Source organism: Peromyscus leucopus, chromosome 7 (assembly GCF_004664715.2).
Source record: "Peromyscus leucopus breed LL Stock chromosome 7, UCI_PerLeu_2.1, whole genome shotgun sequence".
Taxonomy (NCBI): Eukaryota; Metazoa; Chordata; class Mammalia; order Rodentia; family Cricetidae; genus Peromyscus; species Peromyscus leucopus.
Window position 1 is genome coordinate 74,569,049 of NC_051069.1, and position 11,889 is coordinate 74,580,937.

General features: G+C 39.4%; 1 pseudogene; it reads left to right on the forward strand.

Moving 5' to 3' along the window:
• The first annotated feature begins 244 nt into the window (after positions 1–244).
• LOC114697269 lies at positions 245–1,114 on the forward strand (annotated as a pseudogene).
• The last annotated feature ends 10,775 nt before the right edge of the window (positions 1,115–11,889 follow it).

An 11,889-nucleotide genomic window follows, 5' to 3' on the forward strand; every position in this document is an offset into this window, starting at 1 on the left:
AGTACTTCATTTGTGTCTTTATACAGTGGCCTCTGATAAGGAGTATCGTAGGCAAGGTGGTATACAGACAGAGGTCAAGAGACCATGTAAGCGGTCAACTCCCTGGCCAATTATTATCATAAAAGGTAATCTATTAGGAAGTAAACTTAAAAATCTTAACAGGCGCTTCTCCTCCTCCTCCTCCTCCTCCTCCTCCTCCTCCTCCTCCTCCTCCTCCTCCTCCTCTTCTTCAGGAAAACACCAAATGGCAGACGAAACGGGTACAGCGGAAGGGTCCGGAGGACCTGGGGGCCCAGGATTAGGAGGCGGCGGAGGCTTCCACAGAGGATTCGGCAGCGGTCGTAGGGGCCGCGGTCGTGGTCGAGGCCATGGCCGTGGTCGAGGCCACGGGGCTCATGGAGGTAAAGCTGAAGACAAGGAGTGGATCCCCGTCACCAAGCGGGCTGCCTGGTTAAGAACATGAAGATCAAGTCCCTGGAGGAGATCTACCTGTTCTCCCTTCCCATTAAGGAATCCGAGATCATTGACTTGTTCCTGGGCGCGTCCAGGAAAGCAGATCATGCCAGTGCAGAAGCAGACTCGGGCTGGCCAGCAGACCAGGTTCAAGGCTTTGGTCGCTATTGGGGACTACAATGGTCATGGTGGTCTTGGTGTTAAGTGCTCCAAGGAAGTAGCCACTGCCATCCGAGGGGCCATCATCTTGGCCAAGCTGTCCATTGTCCCTGTGTGGAGAGACTACTGGGGGAACAAGATTGGCAAGCCCCACACTGTTCTGTGCAAAGTGACAGAACACTGTGGCTCTGTGTTGGTGCGTCTCATCCCTGCCCCCAGAGGCACTGGCATTGTCTCTGCTCCTGTGCCTAAGAAGTTACTGATGATGACTGGTATAAATGACTGCTACACATCATCCAGAGGCTGCACTGCCACCCTGGGCAACTTTGCCAAGGCCACCTTTGATGCCATCTCCAAGATCTACAGCTACCTAACCCCAGACCTCTGGAAAGAGACTGTGTTCACCAAATCTCCTTATCAGGAATTCACTGACCATCTTGTGAAAACCCACACCAGAGTGTCTGTTCAGAGGACCCAGGCTCCAGCTGTGGCCACCACATAAGGGTTTTTATACAAAAAAAAAAAAATAAAATAAAGTGAATTAAATCTGTTTAAAAAAAATCTTAACGGGCATCTTGAAATGTAATTGTACACCTAGTTTCATTAATTTAATCAAACAAATTCCTCCTTGGATTTCTAAGTTCTTTGTGCACAGCAAATGTTTTCATCATACACAAAAGTTGTTGGCATTCTAGGACAGACCCTATGTTGAGTGTGGCCTATTGTAAAATCAATAAAAGCTCCAAGAAGGATGGGATGCATGGATGATACAGCTGTGCTTTCAAAGACAGATAATGCAAGGAATGTGTTCCACAGATTTAAAAGACAAAAGCAAGATTGGCAGGAATTTCAGAGCAGATCTGCAATGTGGAAAGAAGGTTGAGTAGGGTTGTGAGGAATCACGGGGAGTGGGAGGCTAAGAACTGAGAGCTGTCTCCCTCAGCTTTCTCTCAAGTGCTCAGAATCCAGAGCCTGGAGTGGGCAGACACTTTATCAATCCACTACATGAGAGGCTAAAGCTGGAGACCAATTTGAGATACAGAATAAAACCATGTCTCAAAAATACACAGTAAAATAAAAATTACATATATATACATCCAGATACTCCTAAGCAATTCTGCTGTTTTATTTTCTGTTCTGGGGCTGGAGAGAAGGCTCAGCCGTTAAAGGCTAGGCTCACAACCAAAAATATTTTCTGTTCTGATGAAAAAAAACTGTGTTGTTTCCACAAACTATATTTAAAACACAACTTTTCACACAGTAAATTTTAATTTATGCTACCTATGTGTTGTTTTCAATGTTATCCCCTTTTTTTATGAAGTAATTGAGGGAAATGTATCTTTGCCTCCTTGCTTTCCCTAGACAGCACTGAATAGAATATTCTAGACTAAAGGTATGTACTGGCTACTTTTGTGTCAACGTGACACAAGCCAGAGTCATCTGAGAGGAAGGAGTCTTATTTGAGGAAATGCTTCCATAAGATCAAACTGCAAGTCATTTTCTCAATTAGTGATCAATAGGGGAGGGCCCAGCCCATTGTGGGTGATGCTATCCCTGGGCTGATGGTCCTCGATTCTATAAGAAAGCAAGCTGAGCAAGCCAGGGGAAGCAAGCCAGTAAGCAGTACTCCTCCATGGCCTCTGCATCAGCTCCTGCCTCTACATTCCTGCCCTGCCTGAGTTCCTGTCCTGACTTACTTTTGTTGATGAACAGCAGTGCAGAAGTATAAGCTGAATAAACCCTTTCCTCCCTAACTTGCTTTTTGGTCATGGCATGTTGTTGCAGCAACAGAAACCCTGACTAACACAAGGTAGATCTATATGAAATGCCATATCATATAAATTGTTTTCTTGGAGCACCAACAAGAAATAAAAGGATGGATGAAAATGAATTGATAAGTATATGGAGCACTTTGATGGGAGAGTCACCACATTGGGTTTTTTCTTTGTCCTAGTCCTAACGTTACTTCTAAATAAGATGCTATCTTAGCCCTCATTTTAGAAGCTCACAGTGGTTATTTATGGCTTAATGTGGCAGTCTGAAACAAAATGGCCCCTAAAAGGAGTGGCATTATTAGGAGGTTTATGGCTTTGTTGGTATAGGTGTGGCCTTGTTGGAGGAAGGGTGTCACTGTGGGAGTAGGCTTTGAGGTCTCATTTGCTCAAGCTTCACTCAATGTGACACTCATTTCACTTCCTGTTGCCTGCAAGTCAAGATGCAGGACACTCAGCTACTTCTCCAGCACCATGTCTACCTCCACACCACCACGTCACACCACGATGATAATGGACTAAACTTCTGAAAATGTAAGCCACCCCCAATTAAATGTTTTTCCTTTATAAGAGTTTACGTGGTCATGGTGTTTCTTCACATCAATAGAAACCCTAAGACACCTAAGATCACATAACTGGCAAATAGCATGATAGGGATTCAAATAAGTAAATAAATTCCAGAGCTTATTTCCAAGCACAGTGCTATATTGCCTCCTCCTGAATGTTACACAGTGTTATCTGTGTCCCATCCTCCAGGTTTGTGCTCAATGGCATATGTGTTAGGTATACATTAAGCCAGAGTACATATGATGCAACCATTCATTAGAAAGTCAAATATTCTCAAATACCTTTAAAGGAATTCTACTCAGATGATAAAAACATTTAAAAAATATCTCATAGGAATAATAAAGATGTATTATAGGTTAATAAGCAAAATGTTGTGAATATAGAGATTTTCAGAATGACATGTCATGGTCATCATTTTTCCTTAGCCTCTCTTTATTCCAGGCTTATTTGTTTGGTAGACTCAAAGATTTATTTTTGAGATGGTGTTTCAGGCAGGAGAGTCTGCAGTGTTTCAAAAGGTGTACATTGTTGTCGAGGTTACATTAGGTTAGTTTTTTCATAGATAAGAGACTACAAGGAGGGAATCTGGCTTCACAGGTAGCATAGACACTGAGCCTTCTTGAACAGAGGGAGGTTGCAGAGCCTGTGGACCCTCCAAGTGGCTATTTTTTTGAGGACAGTGTACGTGGGTCTGGAACCTGAGAGAGAACTCTTGCACAAAAGTCTTATATTTCTTGTACTACAGAGTTCAGAATGGTGTTTCCATAGAACAGTGCTTGGTAGAGCATAGGAACCCCAAAACCTTTTATTTAATGAGTAACATGAAAAAGAACAAAACTAACAGTGTGATGAAGAGAGAATATTCTGTATTGTGGTATGTATATATAAAATTCATAGATACATAATGTGAAAAATCCATGGAGCCTGCTTAAAGGGCAAAGGGACTTATTAAGAAAGGGAAACTCACAAGACAGAACAGAGGAATTGTCACAGGGTCCTGGAAAAGTGAGGCATGGTCACACGCTGTTCTTCTGCACCTGAGACTGCCCCAGCATCCAAGTCCCACAAGGGAGCCAAGAGAGCTGCGTACTTGTATCTCAGGTCTTAAGAGTACCCAAGAGACCACGCCCCAGGGGCACATACTTCAAGTTCATGGGCAGGTAGAGCAGTTACCTGCTATGTCTCTAGGGCTGTGTTTCAGGGTCATAGAACAGATATCCACTACATGCCCCCCTTTTGTCTAAATAAGGAAGTTCTAAGCTAATATAAAACTATATACAATAGGAACAATTATCAAGTATTGTCCAGGAGAGGGGAAAGATAATAACCAAAAACAAAATTATAAATACAACCAGCAAGAACAACACCAACAAGAGACATATACCAAATTCCAGAGATGTCCAGAACATAGGTAAAGGGCATCTTACAGAGGTTACTCCAATAGCTGTCCCATTCTAAAAAATCTAACTTTAGTATCTGAAATGTTCTTACTTAAGATATGAGAGTATTATAACTATAACGATCTAAAATTCAACCCTATCAAAGACCTGAGAAGGAACATAACAATACCTGAGAAAACAGGAGATGCGAGCAATTTCTGGGAAAATTGTGAAAATAGACAGAGACAGTTGCCAGCCTGGACAGTTACCTAAAGTTTCTCAACACCATTGGGGCATCCATTTTGGCTACAGGCCTTGAATATCTGACAAACCATTTACAGAAGCAGGAATTTTGAAAGACTGTCTTACCCTGTCGTGGCAAGTTTCAGTAGTCACTTTTCCTTGTGTCCTGTTCATTCAGAAAGGACAAAATTCAAACTGCCAGCAGTCGAGGCAAGGGCAGTTCTTTGCTCAGCAGGCCATTTTGTGTCAAGAAGAAGACAAACTTCCAAATGGAGTGTCTTAAAAGCTCAACATTCTCTCAGGAGTAGATCTGTGCTGCCAGGAGCAATCATGTCTCATGTCATCAGAATTCTAAGTTATAAAAACATTTAAATGCCATATTCTCTAGGTCTATGAAGTGTTTAAAGATTACCTATCCATTTGACATATGTTTCTGTGAATCTGGAAAACCTAACTAGCATAACTATAGATATGACAAGCATGGGTGACTATTAATCTGTAAGTCTTATCTACCTAAATAACCTAAGGACTACGGTTACATTAACAAGGTAAACAATTTATAAACAGATGCACAGTATAACGTCAGTGACCTCAAAATTGGGACAATGCACAAAATATCTTATCTTAAACAGAGATAGAAATATGTGGTTGATATATTGTGCACCCCAATAAACTTGTCTGGGGGTCAGAGAACAGAACTGACACTACATTAAACATAGGCTTAGGCAATGGTAGCATACACCTTTAATCCTAGCATTCAGGAGGCAGAGATCCATCTGGATCTCTGTGAGTTCAAAGCCACACTGGAAACAGCCAGGCATGGTGACCCACTTCTTTAATTCCAGGAAGTGATGGCAGGAAACAGAAAGGTATATAAGGAGGACCAGGAACTAGAGGCTTTTTAAGCTTTTAGCAGCAGTTCAGCTGAGATCCATTCAGATGAGGATTCAAAGGCTTTCAGTCTGAAGAAACAAGATCAGCTGAGGAATTGGCAAGGTGAGGTTGGATGTGGCTTGTTCTGTTTCTCTGATCTTTCAGTGTTCACCCCAATACCTGGCTCCGGGTTTGTTTTTATTAATAAGACCTTTTAACAATTCATGCCACAGAAATGTATAGTAAAATATGATAACAATATACTAAATATGTATTGGTATACAAAATATCCTAAACAGAGGTAGAACACATATACAGCATGGCAAATATAATTTTACATTTGTATCAATATATTAAACTATTTCAAATAGGAGTAGGAACATGTGTACAATATGACCATTATAGTTTTGAATTTGTATCAATATAGAAATTATCTTAAATAAGAATATAAAAACAGTTTACATTTCTATCAATATATAAGAATCCATATCAGTACAAATTATCTAAGATAGTTTGCTAAATTAGTTTACTAATAGATACAATAATCTACTTTAATATTCTATACCTGTTTATTCCCCTTTTTTCTCTTTTCCAAACAAGAATCCTGAGTCTAAACTTTATTGTTCCACCCCCAACCCTATAACAACTTATGCATAAGCCCTGAGAAAATGAAAACTTTTGGGAGAAGGGGCATCATTTTCTTAAAATTGCCTCCTGCTATGTAAGGGGGTGATGGTATCTCTGTGGAGTTCTATAAAAAAAATAAATGGTTAAGTCTCAATAGTACTAGCTATCATGTTTGTAGCTAGTCTCATAGTAATGGGTAAAGTTATCTGAGGTTCTGGCTAGATGTGTAATATGATGGGCTATCTCATCTGGGAACTGTCCTGGAGAGTTTGCAGTCCAAAGCTGATCATTGAGTCATGTTCTTAGGTACAGTGGCATCATTCTGGACTGGGTAGAGTCATTGCTGTGCGCCCCCATATTCCTGGTGAAATTTTCAGAGATAGCTATTGGAAAGACTTATTTTCCACTGTGGAAAACTTGAACATTATTAATATCAAAATGAAAAGTTTGGATTTAGAATGACTTGAGGAAAGCTTCCCAGAAATCAAAGATAAGCATGGAAAGAAATCAAATTTTGACAACAATGGTCCCTAGATTATTGGTTTTCTTCTATCCCACACCAGTTGACATTTCTGAGACAGAATCTCATTAAGTTTTCTTTTAGCAGTTTGCTTGGGTCTAGAGAAGGAGAGAGCCACATTCTAACTCCAAAGCCAGCTTGATTTATATTTGGGTTGGGCCCACAACTATTCTAGAGTTAAAGAGATATTGATGTTAGGCAGAGAGATATTACCCTGTAGAGTATATTTGTACCAATAGGTCCTTCCTTTCTTCTGTCTACATCTGGGTGTCCAAGGCCTTATGGTTTCTTGAAGACAGGTATTTCTATTATCCTGTAAAGACAAAAAACAGAACCCTGCCCCCACCCTTGATGGTTGAGTTTTTCTTAGGTCATAGAACAGATATCCACTAAAAATACTTTATATTTTATAGCAGTCATAGTAGACAGACAGATAGATGGACAGATAGATAGATACTTTCCCAAAAGTGACTTTGCTAAGATGAGGACATTTCCATGTAGTCCTATAGCATTAAAGAAGAAAGCTTTGTATTTAAATATAGAATATATATTTCTATGATGTATGACTGTTAAAGATAAATGTTTACATTGTATTTTAAGTAAGTCTTCTGCCAAAGCATAAGTATTCTTTCCTTGCTGTTCTCTAATAGAAATTGTTTTGGCTGTTATAGCCACACTTTTGATAAAGTGATATATGCACACACAATGGGCATATATATATATATATGCTTCTGAGTTCTCCAGCTGTGTCTTCAGAGGTCATTAAGAATTTGGGAGAAATTTTGTTGCTATAAGACTCAGTTCTAACTTTATGACTCACTATTTGGGAATCAATTTTCTCAAACCAGTGTCCATTTAGTTTAACTGACCATAACTTTGAAATAAACTCATATATGCCCATAGAAACTACTTTAAAAACTATTATTGACTTTGGCTTTTCAATGAATTCCGCTTTAATGTTCAAAGTGGATTTTACAGTGTTTGCTTCCTTTAAAGGTGTTTCTATTGTGGCAATAAAATTTTATTTTGCACTAAACTTATCATAAAAGAAGTCAGTATGATGTGACTGCACACTGGTACTGTTAAATCTTACAGGCTTTTGTTTGCCTTCAGGAACAGTTGTCAAGTAGATATGTACAGGTAGAGAACATGAACCAGCCTATCAGGTTTCCCCCTCAGAACCACCAAATTAATTCTGGCAGTGTTCAAGGCTTTACTCTCCTGACTCACCCTCTAACTGTCCTCTTAGTCTTAGTGTTTTAATTAAAGTTCTTTGTTCATCAATCCCCCTAGCCTTTCCTTCAAACACATTCAATGTTCTTTCTTTTACTAACTCTTCCCTCTAGCCCTGGTCACTGCCTCTTCTAGAAGCTCAAGTAGGAAACATGGCTTTCAATGCCTTTGGTATCTCGGAATAAGAAAGTACAGCTCAGGCCCTCCTTCCTAGTGTTCCAAGTCAGCCTTACCACTCCTGTACTTTTGGGATACCCTTGTCCTTCTGGAGGCTCACACACATAGCTCTTACACAGTCTGTGGTCCCTTGTACCAACAGCATCTATGGACTCCATGGACGGTTCTCCTGCATTAGCATGTATTTATCAATACATGTTCCTCATGCCCACTGAGTTCTCTAGCTCCTTGATGATTCTCTTTTTCCTTATCCCTGCCTTCCTCTTTCCACTTCCTTCCATATCCACGAGGGAATCCATAGTTTATTGCATCAGTATTTTCTTCCCAGTGTCTCTGTAATCTATTTATTGTTCTTTCCAATTGCTCTGGACTTAGCCAAACACAAATCTTGGACAATCTATACATATATTACACCAATATTCTAAGGATTCAAAAATGCAACCAGTGAAAAATCTTGAAAAATATACCTACTAGTGTCATGAAAATTAATGGTCTTCAATCCCAACCAAATCCATGGAGCTGTCCAGCAATTATCTCATGTTCTTTCAACCAAGTCTTTCTCAAATCTTCCATGGTGGACTTCAAACCTTCTCTATTCTCCTAAAGTCTTCTTTCTCCTTCTACATGCACCCCATCACACTTAGCAGATTATCTCACCACTGCTTCAAGGAGAAAACAAAAGCCCCTATCCAAGGAGTCTTTGAGCTTCTTACTCAAAACTCTACACTTGGTGTGTACTTCTATCCCTTTCAACCCCCTTCTGCCTCTCTAGAGGATGTGCCATTCTCCCTATAAAGTTGACACCTCCACCTAAATGTACAATCCCATCTCTTCTACCTATGCAGTCATGCTTTATCAACTATTTCATTTCTCTTATTTTTTATTTAAATTTTATTTCTAATTTAAAAAATAATTACATTCTTTTTCCTTTGCCTTTCTTCCCTCCAATCTCTCCCATGTACCCCTACTTCACTGCCTCTCAAATTCATGACCTCTTTTTCTTTGATATATATATATATATATATATATATATATATATATATATATAATCATATGAATACAACCTGCTGAGTCTACTCAGTATGACTTGTATCATATGAGTTCAGGACTGACCCCTTGGGACTAGTTAACCAATTAGGGAGCTCATCCCTTGGGAAGTCTATGTCTTCTGCTGTCAACATTCCTTGGAGGTCTGTAGTTCTTTGCCTAGGGGTTCCTCCCCACAAGAAATTTACCTCTTTCATGTTAGGATGTTTATTGGTGTTATTCTTGCTTAGGTCTTGTTTAGGCATCCATATTGCTGAGGTATCATGGATGAAGCTTCCTTGCCCTTTCAAGAAGGCATATAATTATAGCACATTTCCTTTTCCTTTGACCCTTACAATCATTCCTTGTCAACTGGTTTCTTCTTATCTGTGTATATTCAAGCCTTTCATAACCGAAGGAAAGGCTTTTGCTCACAAGGCTTATGTTACATTCCAATTTAATCATATATTTCTTTGACCAACTATGATTCTGCCCAATAATAAAACAGCAAAGCATTTAATCACTTGTGCTATCTTACAACATACACATTTGTTTTCCATTACTATAGGTAGTCTAATCACTATAAACATACCTACCATGTGAAGTCTAATATCTCTTTGCTGCTCTTGTCTTCATATCTAATTATATAGAGTATGTATCACTTATGTAAATCATTTTTGTATTATGTAGTTGTGTAATAGTTTATCTTCATTATCAACTTGATTAGATTTAGGATCACCTAGAAGACACACCTCTGATATGTCTGTGAGGGTACCTTCAGAGGCGTTACTGGAAGAGAAAAGGCACACCCTGAATGTGGGTGACAGCATCCTATGGAATAGGGTTCCGGCCTGAACAAAAAGGAAAGGGAGAAAGCCAGCTGAGCAACAGCACTCACCTCTCTCTGCTTCTTGAATATGGATGCAACATGACCAGTCATGTGACCTCCCCTGTTATGATGAATTTGATCCCTTCAAAACCTGAACTAAAACATCCCTTCTTCCCCAAGTGGCACTTGTCAGATATCTAATCATAATCACAACAGTGAGAAAAGTAGCCAATACAGGTTGTATTAGCCTTTTTACAAAAGACGTTGGGATACTTGAATTCAAGAATCTTTTCTTTGTTTTATTAAGTACTGTTTCGTTTTCACACATGTGTAAACATCTTTAGTTTTGTGTCTTGGACAGGGCCTCACTATGTCACCTGGCCAGCTTTGCAGTACAGCTGGCCTTGAGTTCTTCACTTTGCTACCTCAACCTTCCAAGTGCTGAGATTACAGGTGTGTTTGATTAACCAGCCTACATGCACAAACTTCCATAGGATTAGAAAATATACATACTCACACTTTCTTCTCTATTGTTTAAAGGCATGTTTGCTTCAAAATTGGCTTGCTATGTGTAATTTCTCTGTGTAGATTCAGGTTCTGTATTTCTGATAATTTTTAAAACATTATAGTAAAATAAGATTTTGTTCCATCACTTCATTCCTTCTTGTATTCTTTTCTCATACAATACATCCTGACAGCAGTGTCTCCTCCCACTACTCCTCCCAGTCCTCCCCTCCCCTTCCCTCTCCCCAGACCCACTAGAACTTTGTTTCTCTTCAGAAAGGAGCAGGCCTCCCAGGGATATCAACCAAACATGACATAACAAGACATAGTAAGATTAGGCACAAATGCTCATATTAGGGCTTGGAGAGGCAATCCAATAGGAGGAAAAGGGTCCCACGAGCAGGCAAAAGAGTCAGGGACACCCCACTTTCACTGTTAGGAGCCCCACAAAAACACCAAGCTAAAAACCATAACATATAAAAACCCAGTTGCGTGTGTATGGAATCATCTTTGTCTATCTTCTGAAGCAACTACTTTCTGATTAATTTTTCTTTTATTTTATTGACAGCATTTGGCTATTTTAATTCTCTTCTTTGATGTCCCTAATTACAATCCCTATTGATTCTCTTCTCTCTCAGGCATCTGGGAGTTTTGTCTTCATTTCTTAGATAATTCTTTCTCCCCTTTTCTTTCTGAAGCTCACTTAGTTCTCATGTTTTTTGCCTCTTTTCATGAATTTTTTGAGTTCCTGAATGGAATATTTCATAAGTATGTGTAAATGTATTTTTAGTGAATTTTGATTTGTTTTTCTTATTCTGTATGTTTTTTTTTAATTTTATTTTATTTTACAATACAATTCAGTTCTATATATCATGTACGGATTCCCTTGTCCTCCCCCTCCAGCCCCCCTCCCCTTCCCCCCAGCCTACCCCCCATTCCCACCTCCTCCAGGGCAAAGCCTCCCCAAGGACTGAGATCAACCTGGTAGACTCAGTCCAGGCAGGTCCAGTCCCCTCCTCCCAGGCTGAGCCAAGCGACCCTGCATAAGCCCCAGGTTTCAAACAGCCAACTCATTCAATGATCACAGGATCCGGTCCCACTGCCTGGATGCCTCCCATCATTCTGTATGTTTTTTAAGAGAATTCTCATCAAGAAATTTTTTTATTATTTTGTTCTTTCATCATATGATAACTTAAATGGCTTTAGCTATCTCCTGACATTTAAATGTATAGATGTTTTTATTTAAAAAAAAAAAACCCAAAACCTCTGTGTGACAACTATGAGAGTTAATGGCTTATCAGTTTTCTCAGCTGAAGAGCACCCTCTTCTGTTGACATAATAATACATAATCTATTTAATAAACAGTGGCATTTGTGAAAGAGGGTTATTTTTTTAATTTAGTAACTAGTGCTTGGCTTTCAGTTATTTGTTGTTTTATTTTTATTATTTTCCCATATTTCCTTGACCAATACATCTCTTTAATTCTACACAATGGGGAACTGTGGAGGTTTCTACCTTTGGCTCTGA